The sequence below is a fragment of the Macrobrachium rosenbergii genome, chromosome 16 (genome assembly GCF_040412425.1).
Source record: "Macrobrachium rosenbergii isolate ZJJX-2024 chromosome 16, ASM4041242v1, whole genome shotgun sequence".
Taxonomy (NCBI): Eukaryota; Metazoa; Arthropoda; class Malacostraca; order Decapoda; family Palaemonidae; genus Macrobrachium; species Macrobrachium rosenbergii.
The window spans coordinates 44,676,262-44,686,261 of record NC_089756.1 but is presented as its reverse complement, the minus strand read 5'-3'; the positions used below and the strand labels follow the sequence as shown (position 1 = coordinate 44,686,261).

Genomic DNA, 10,000 nt, shown 5'->3' with positions numbered 1-10,000 from the left:
GACAAAAGAGAGAGAGAGAGAGAGAGAGAGAGAGAGAGAGAGAGAGAGAGAGAGAGAGAGAGAGGCTTATAGTATAGGGATGACTTAGATGTCTGATAAAATATGTCATGATTCAACTGTGTGTGTGTGTGTATGAGAGAGAGAGAGAGAGAGAGAGAGAGAGAGAGAGAGAGAGAGAGAGAGAGAGAGAGAAAAGACGGGGCTTTTAGTATATGGGTGACTAAGATGTCTGACAAAATGTAACATGATTCAACAATGTGCGCGAGAGAGAGAGAGAGAGAGAGAGAGAGAGAGAGAGAGAGAGAGAGAGAGAGAACAGCTTACAGTATAAGGCAATTCAAAAGTAAGTCTCAGTCCAAGGGTCTGTGGGTCCATAGTACCCTCGGCAGGTACTCTGTGGGAATATGGTTCATCAACCCAGCGCACATGCCTGCAACCAATGCTCAGATATCCATAAATTACTTAAAATCAACGGTTCTTTTAACCAGGCAAGTCTAACTAAATTTTCAATTGCAAATACGAGATAATTAATATTAGTGCACTGAATAAAATGAAGTCTAAATCTGCAGAGAAACTTTTTTTTACTTATAAAGCCTTTAATTCTCCATATCATAATTCCAGAACTATATTCCACTTAAACATCAGACAAAATATTTTAAGTTAATTATATGTATATTAATTATATATATATATATATATATATATATATATATATATATATATATATATATATATATATATATATATATATATAATTTATATATACAATTATATACACATATATATATAATATAAATTATATATAAATGACAAAAATATTTTGTTTGTGATAAATGGAATATAGTTATATATACATATAGTTATACATGCATAATATGGTATTATATATATATATAACATATATATATACACAAATATATACATAACATTCAGCAATTGTCTGCAAAATGGTATGGTTCCACACCAAAACAATGTATTGGTCGCCACCACATTCACACCTTAATGGCCGCACTTCACACGAAGGCACCTCTGCCCCACTCCGTAGTCCCCCCGAGTTTCCTTTAAACATTTACCATTCCGCCCATCTTTCCACTTTCATTATCCTTATTTCTAACGTATATAAATCACTATCAAATTTTCAAAAAGGCCAAGAACCTTCATAGCAAGTTTTTATTTGAAATGAGGCAGAGAAGAAAAAACTGAAAATAAAACATGTATAATTAGCAGAGGTTCATTAATAGTTAAATTCTAAAAAGTAAGTAAGTAATCAATTAACATTTGATAAAAACAAAGACTCAATAAGCATGGGAAAACAGTGATATTCTGAGTAACCTCAATGTAATGGAATATAGGTTAGCGCACAGCCCAAGGTTTGGAACAGTAACCATCCTGAACTACTCCATTGATCCCACTCTATTTAATCTTATTCCATTATTTTCATCCTTCTACCTCCTTCTCATTAATCTATAGTGAATCCTTGATTACAGGACTCTTTTGCTCTACCAAATTCTCAATCGGCTTTAACTGAATAACCTCTTTCTACAATACTCACTAGAAGTTTTAATTTTTAGCCTTACGCCTCTTTTTCCATCTTATCTGCACCTTAATATTTTTTCTTCTAAAGAATTGTCGCAGTTCTAGGTTTCTTCTCTCTCTCTCTCTCTCTCTCTCTCTCTCTCTCTCTCTCTCTCTCTCTCTCTCTCTCTCTCAACCTTCATACTTCGAGCCTTTCCCATCCATCTTACAAAGTGTCCCTCTCCATCATGTCCCACCCACTCCTCCATCCATTCCACTCGCTCCATCTCTTTCCATCTGTCCCGCCCTTTCCTCATCCTGTTCTCTCTCTCTCTCTCTCTCTCTCTCTCCATCAATCACCTTCACTTCCTCTCTCCATCATGCACTAATCTCTCCATCTCACCAACGGCGTCCGACCCTTCACATCCATTCAGTGATCACCCTTCTCTTCCCCCTCCGACCCCGCTCTGAGCAATCATATCCAGGTAATATCCTACCGCGATGTCACTCCTCGCCTCTTTCTTACCTCGCGCGAAATTAAGAGGGAAGAGGAGGATTACGGCGGACGACAGCAATGATTGGAGAAAGGATGAGAAAGGTGATGTCAAGATTGATTAGGAATGAAGAGAGGAGACTTGAGGATGGAAGGAAGGAATGCTGAACATGGATTAAGAAAGAGAGGCAAAAACTAAGATTGTTAAGGAAATGCTTAAAAATGGAGTAATGTATTGTTGTTTTAGATTTAGCTGGCCTTGTGCCAGCACGGGCTCTTGCTTCTAGAGCAGCCCGTAAGAGTAATGTAAAAGCGACAATTCTTCAAAATGTTTAGATAGAAAAGATGAGAGTTAAAGTAAAAAGGATAATATTGAAAAACATAAGGAATATTATAAAAGCTGGATGAAAAAACATAAAAAGTAGGAAAAAATGAAAATTCGAATTTTCACATTTCAAAAAGCTAAAAATGAAAAATGAAAAATGAAAAATGAAAAGAACAGAAGGAATACTTCCAAAGATTTACATTCGGATAGAATGAAAATGGGTGAGGTGACAGGGAGAGATGAAAAGTAAGAGGAAGAAAATACAAATTTATGAAATGTACAGATTTAAAAGAAAGAATTATAATAAAAAAAAAAGAAATTGAGGGAAATTCACTACACTAGCCTCAGTAGTTTTTATTTAAGGTTAAAGTTAGCCATGATCGTGCGTCTGGCACCGCTATAGGTTCCAACAACACAGGCCACCACCGGGCCGTGGCTGAAAGTTTCATGGTCCGCGGCTGAGAGTTTCATACAGCATTATACGCTGTACAGAAAATTCGATTGCGCCGAAGATTCTTCGGATCATTTTTTAGTTGTTTTCTTAAGGAAACAAATTTATTTAGAAATTACATTAACAGTAATTACACAGGTTTATAACTTTACTTTTCAGGAATGTGAATAATCATAAGAGTGAAAAGAATAAAGATACCTGACGTATAAACAAATGAGCATATAAAGCAGTATAACAAGACACAACACATGAATGAAAACAATAAAAAAAAAATGCCGATAAAAGATAGATCTACTCTCACGGAAACAACGAAAATAAAAAGGAACTCCAATCTCAAAACAGGACAGGAACAGAAGCTACGTAATTTGTCTGGTGTCCCGAGGAAAATAAAAAGGAAAAAGATATGCATAATAAGAAAATACATCATCCCGAACACAAAGGAACAGAAATGCTGATAAAAGCATAACAGCGGAGCACAGAAAAAGCGCAGCAATACACAAAGTGCGTCGTCTGCAATATCTGTGCATACATTATGCAACATGAAAGTAACAGGGAAAGAAGCATTCCACATGCAAAAGATATGAATAGGAATGAATCATATTCTTAAAATATAGGGCAGCATTTCATGTAAAAAAAAAGGGGGGCTCTTATGTGGTACATACAGTTCTTAAGTATAAATGACAAAACTTACTGAAAGTTTCTACGTGCGTATGAAAGTGTCTACTTATGAGAGTATCTACTTATGAGAGTATCTACTAGTGCACATGGATTCATAAACACATACACAATGAGAAACAATCTCTGAATTCGAAATTTGGGAATGAAATGAAGAAACGGCCCATACACGCTAGGATTCGAACCCGGATCTGGAAGTGCAATATTATCCCAAGAAGTTGACAAGAAGGATAAAGCGTTAGAAGAGGAATGTTGCAGCAAAATCATTAAAGTCAATTCATTCAAGAAAACTTCAGACAATTTTCGCAAGTGAATGTAGTCTATAAAAATGCATCTTTAGCATAATTATAATTAACATTTTCAGCTCATAAACCTACGACACCAACATTAATTCCATTTTCATAACCAAATCTCTGCAACTTTAACCATCAAAAAATACATAAGATGTTCTCTGGGATCCCAGAGCTTCGTCTCTGCCCCACCATAAATTTCATGCCCTCGGAGAACATACCCTCCACCCTCCATCCATCTCCCCACCCCAGGGAATTTCACGTCCTCGGGAGGGGCAGGTTACCCCAGGGGTGAGGAGTGAGGGGTGGGGGGGGTTAGCATCCCTTCAAACCCTATAAAACATCATCATAATGCTGCCATCAGTATTCTAATGCTAAGATAATGTCTCCAGCGCTCTTCCCTAACCTACAAATCCACCAAAAGCAGGCATAATGAACCAAGACGCCCCGAGGGGGGATGGGGAGGGGAAGGGGGAGGAAGGGGTAAGGGAGGAAGGCAAATGGAACAAACATAGAATGGAGGGCGTGAGACACAGACGGAGGTGAGACAGACAAGGGAGGGAAGATCACCTTCAATCCCACTCCCCCCCTTCACCTCCCACTCCCCCTTCCACCAACACCCCCTTGAGAAGAAGTGTTTGACTTGGCCCGATGGATGCAAAAAAAAAAAAAAAAAAAAAAAAAAAAAAAAAGTATTGGATAAGCCCTAGTCAGTGAATGGAGGGACTTCATCAATCAAAATTCCTTGTTTCTTTGTTTCTGCTCCTTCGGTACAGAAAGGGCTGTTGACAGCACGACCTTCGCGTTCGCTCTCATTGTTTTCGTCGTGAGAAAAATATGGAAATATATGGTCTATACGTTTCCAACTGCTTTCCCACATGTAGAAATACTGACATCGACAATGCTTGGTGTTGAGAATTCTAGTGATAATTTTTTGTAAGTTATATTTTCCTCCTAAAAAAGTTATTGTTTAAATTATTACTAAGACTATTATTATTATCAAGATGGTCTTTCATTATCATATTTATTATAACTGATGACACAATTTCCACAGTATTATTATTATTATATTTATTATTATTATTATTATTATTAATTACTATATGTATATTTATCTTTAGGAAATACTTGTCATTCCATGAAAAATTCTTGTCGGAATTTCATCATGTCTACAGCATCTGATTTGGGCGTTGCACAAAAAGTGCGATTTTTATATTAAGCCCTCTAAACCTCGTAGATTCCACCTATCGAGGCCAATTTCTTTTTAACGTCCTGAAACTCGAAATTTTACTTTACGTATACCTTTGTTTTGCTAAGACAATATACGGCATAATTGCATATACACTGTACATTCATGCATGCAAGCACATTTGAGATGTTAGAAACAAACTCGCATTCAGTAAAAAAAAAATTATTTTCGTATATGTACACACGTGTGCAACTATTACGTAGAATTATGCATATGTGTACACACATGAGCACACACACATATTACCAAAGACTGGTTCTCATGGCAAACAGTCCATCCCTGTTGTTAAGCCTAAGGCGAATCCTTGTTAAACTGTACTTATCAAACAGACTATTGCCTTTGCTGTTGCAATCAATGGATAATTGGACTCTTGTATGCAATAACAGTAAACAACATTGAGCGTAACGAACTTTAAAAGTAATAAAGGTATAACAATAAAAAGCATACATAACATGCACGTGTTTATAAAACTACTGTGTAAGTATAATGCAATTAAGAGTTTCTGATTGGCAAAATCACACTAATTTTTGTGTTATATCAAAGCATAATTTTTTTTCTTGCAAAATTCTGTAAGCAATACTTTTTCATTAAATTTTTATAATGAAACTTTATCATTTAAATGCTGATGGATATGTTCTACGTTTCATGAATCTATTCAGAATCAAAACAGATATTCAATACTTTTGTACCGTCTTCGTAAATCAGTTAATTATAATTAATTATTATTACAATTATTATTATTATTTTAGTAACATCATCAACATCTAGTATGAATCCGATTAAAATGAAGATGGTGTCATACCACACTTGAAGATCAAAGCCTGTTACTATTATTATTATTATTATTATTGGGTTTAAATGTTAGGATGATGACGCTAATCATACTACGAAATCCATTGAACAAACTGGGATGGCTTCGGGGAACCGAATTATAAAAAAATTTTTAACAATACAGAGACAGAAGTCAGTGCAGATGGTGAGAGTATGAAATTTATATATATATATATATATATATATATATATATATATATATATATATATAATATATATATATATATGTATACATATATATATATATATATATATATATATATATATATATATATATATATATATATATATATATATATATATATATATAAAGATTACTGACAAAATTTGTTATAATTTTTCGAGCCAAAAAAATATATTTATAAGAAAGAAATATTTACCACTCTATGCAAATGTAGTTATCACTTCGTCTCTCTCTCTCTCTCTCTCTCTCTACACACACACACACACACACACACATATATATATATATATATATATATATATATATATATATATATATATATATATACATAGTGCAAATAACGAGGCAATTTTATATTGGCATACATGTAAATCCGACAATTAAAATTCATAATCTTAATAACCGAAAAATTTAGAGAATTTGCACCTTTCCTGCAATGCAAGAAACCACAGCCACTGCATCCTGCAACTCCTTAAGTCAAGGTAAGACCCAGTAAGTTTTTCCACCCCATGTGGGTGGGGGTTGGGGAGGGGGGAGGGAAGGCAGGAGGTAGGACTTGTTTTGTCCATGAATGTCCATTGGAGGACAGTGAAAACACACTATCTGTGTGTCCTCAGAAATAACATGATGCATTTATAAGGTTTTCTAATTTGAATTCCAAAAGAAGATTTTTCGTTGCGAGCAACAGTCAGCAAATAATATAAATATACCTTTCAGAAAAACATAAAACGTCCACAAGCAAAAAAAAAAAAAATAGAGATTCTAATTAAGAGATAGCAGAAAAAAATTACAATGCAGGAGAGGAGCTGGGATATGAATTCACATGCAGTTTCAAAGGAATGGAAAGAGAAAAAAGAGAAAGGCAAAAGAAAGTGATCACAATGGAGAGCGGTATAAAATCTGAAGAAGAAGAGGAAGAAGAAGGAGGAGAAGAAGAAGAAGAAGAAGAAGAAGAAGAACAGGAGGAAGCGGGGGAGGCATGAACACGAGGGGAGGAGCATGTGGAGGATGAGAGGAGGTGGTTGAGGAGGACATCCTCCTCCCCTTCCTCCTCCTCCTCCTCCTCCCCTTCTGATGGGGAGCTCTCCTGACTTGCACAAGCTCATACTCACCCTCGCCGTCGGCCGGTCTGCACGTGGGTCCGCCAGAGCTCCTGTTCTTCCAGTTCTCTCTCTCTCTCTCTCTCTCAATCTATTCATCCATCTTCTCACTCCCTCTATCTATCTATCTTCCTCTCTCTCTCTCCCCGTTATCAAATATTCCATTAAATTCCCCTTTTCCCTGTGAATCCCGATACAAAAAACTTTAAAATATTCATGATCCCGATCACTTTGAACGGTCCCCTAGAATGTCGAGTGATTACGTTTCTCTCATCGGAATTCTCATTAATTTTTAATTTCTTTTTAATCATATTCCATCTTTTGCCAATAATCCCCCCCTGTCAATTTGTTTTTTTTAGTGCTAACAGGTGTTACGGAACTTACTGAAATCTTTTTGTTAAAGCTTTTTAATACGGATATTTTTTGTTGAGCATTTTTAATAGATATTTTTGCTATTCGATAACAAAGTTTTACTTCTCATTATTTTGTTGTGCTTAATTAAACTATCCAATAATCTATTTAAGCTTTATATGTAATTTCCCCCCTGTACTAATTTTTTTTGTTCCCTCTTGAATTTTCATTAAATTCTCGGTAAGATTTGTGTTCTCTCTCTCTCTCTCTCTCTCTCTCTCTCTCTCTCTCTCTCTCTCTCTCTCTCTCGTTTCCGCATTCTCTTCCTGCTGCCGTTATCCCGCGAAACATAAGTTTCATTATTTGCATGAGTTTATTGTGTTGTGATTGCTAAGAACATAAGTGATTGCACTGGAAAAAAAAATTATCATCAAAATTCACAAGAATGAAAACACAAATCCGAAAACTGAACCATTCGAAATATATTTGTGTTTGCGAAAAATCTAATGAGAAATAAAGAAAAATGTCGAAAGTGAGAGTTGCCTGTAATGAAAGTAAAAAAAAAAAAGAAAATTAAAAAAGGAAAGTTGTGAAAAGGGTGATAAGCAAAGACGCACGGAAAAGGAGAGAAAGAAAAGAGAAGCTCCGAAATATTAACAGGTGTCATCGCCGCGTCAGACACATCGAGATCGCCGGTTCATTGAGGCGGCCCGGTGACGTTGCAGGGAAAATGAACGACAGAAACAGGAAGTCCTATATACCCAGAATTTATTTATTTATTTAAACGGGGCTTTTATTTACATGTGTGAAAATAACACCTGGTTTCCCCTAACCCGCCCCCCCAAAATAAGACCAAAAACCATTAATCAAAATTTGTTTTCGTGAGAGAAACAGAAGGTCCTGTATACCCAGAATTTATTCATAAAGAGGGCTTTTATTTAAATGTGTGAAAATAACTCCTGGTTTTCCCTAACCAACCCCCTCCAAAAAAAGACCGAAAACCAGTTAATCAAAATTTGTTTTCGCGAGAGAAACAGGAGGTCCTGTATACCCTAAATTTATTTATAAAGAGGGCTTTTATTTAAATGTGTGAAAATAACACCTGATTTCCCCTAACCTCCCCCCAAAAATAAGACCAAAAACATTAATTAAAATTTGTTTTCATGAGAGAAACAGGTCCTATATACCCCAAATTTATTTCTAAACACGGCTTTTATTTACATGTGTGAAAATAACGCCTGATTTCCCCTATAACCACACCTACCCCCGCAAAAAAAGACCAAAACCCGTTAATCAAAATTTGTTTTCACACAGGGCATTTTTAAATAGTTTTTAAACAGGGCATCTTTTTCTATGTAAAAAAAAAAAAAAAACTAAATCTCCCAAAAACCACTTCTCCCTCTAAAAAAGACCAAAAACAATTAAAAAAATTTTTTTTTCAAACAGGGCATCTTTTTGGTGGTGAAAAAAAACCTGATTCCCCTAAAACCACACCACCACCAAAAAAAAAAAAGTCCAAAAACCATTAATTAAAATTTGTTTTCAAACAGGGGATCTTTTTCGTAGTGAAAAAAAAAAACCTGATTCCCCTAAAGCCACGCCTCCCCCTAAAAAAAGACAAATACAGTTCATAATTTTTTTTTTTGCAAACAGATAATCTTTTTGGTATTAAAAAAAAAAACACCTGATTGCCATAAAACCACACCTCCACCAAAAAAAATAACCATTAATCAAAATTTTTTTCAAACACCGTATCTTTTTCTGTGTGAAAAAACCTGAATCCAGTAAAACCACAACTCCCCTAAAAAAACACCAAAAAAGATAAAAAATCATTAGGGGCCCGTTCTAAGGTTACGCTCAAACAAAGCACGGGAAATCCACATGCACTAAATTTTTTTGGAAAAGCATCCAATTCCATGTGAAAAATGTCCGAATTCAAAAGAAACAAGAGAGAGAGAGAGAGAGAGAGAGAGAGAGAGAGAGAGAGAGAGAGAGAGAGAGAGAGAGAGAGAGAGAGAGAGAGAGAGCCATCGAAAATCGTCGCGGGCTCGTTCCCAGGTTACGGGCAAAACAAAACAGAGAGCCTACCTGGGCGCCGGGTCCCCTTTGAAGTATAAACACGTGCATCAGCCTATGTGAACACTTTTATTCGCCGCAGAGTTCAATAGAAAATGAGGGTTGCAAAACACGATCCATCATTCAAAGTGAATAGCCGACCTCACTTTGATATTGTTTATCTCACGAATAAAAAGAAAGGGTTAAAAAAAAAAAATAAAAAAGGTTTAAAGTTTAAACTTCATTTCTCGTTTCTGCAAAGACCAATTAAAATGGGTTCAGCCATTGTACTTACAATGTTTTACACCCAATATTGACATGAGAGAGAAAGAGACACACACAGAGAGAGCATCAACTTTTTTTTTTTTTAATGGTTCATGAATTCCACTGAAACATCAATCAAAATGGTGACAATGATGAAACGTTTCTCTCATAACATAAAACACCACAAAACACTCCCAGTCACTCTTTCTCTCACCGT

The 10,000-nt window shown here is 35.6% G+C and overlaps 1 protein-coding gene and 1 long non-coding RNA gene across 3 annotated transcripts in view; one reads left to right on the top strand and one right to left on the bottom strand.

Annotated features, from left to right (window-relative positions):
- The window catches only part of LOC136847386 (uncharacterized), a 508,750-nt gene that overhangs the window by 207,613 nt on the left and 291,137 nt on the right, over window positions 1-10,000 (top strand). The window contains exon 1 of one of the 2 annotated variants that reach the window (XM_067119021.1): window positions 6,437-7,148. The exons of the other annotated variant lie outside the window; for it this stretch is intronic. The gene's annotated coding sequence lies outside the window, so the exon portion shown is untranslated. Of the gene's footprint in view, window positions 1-6,436; window positions 7,149-10,000 lie in introns of those variants that run through there. 2 annotated transcript variants of the gene reach the window in all.
- Window positions 1-10,000, bottom strand: part of LOC136847387 (uncharacterized) — a 482,601-nt gene that overhangs the window by 182,469 nt on the left and 290,132 nt on the right. The gene's annotated exons all lie outside the window — the stretch shown is intronic.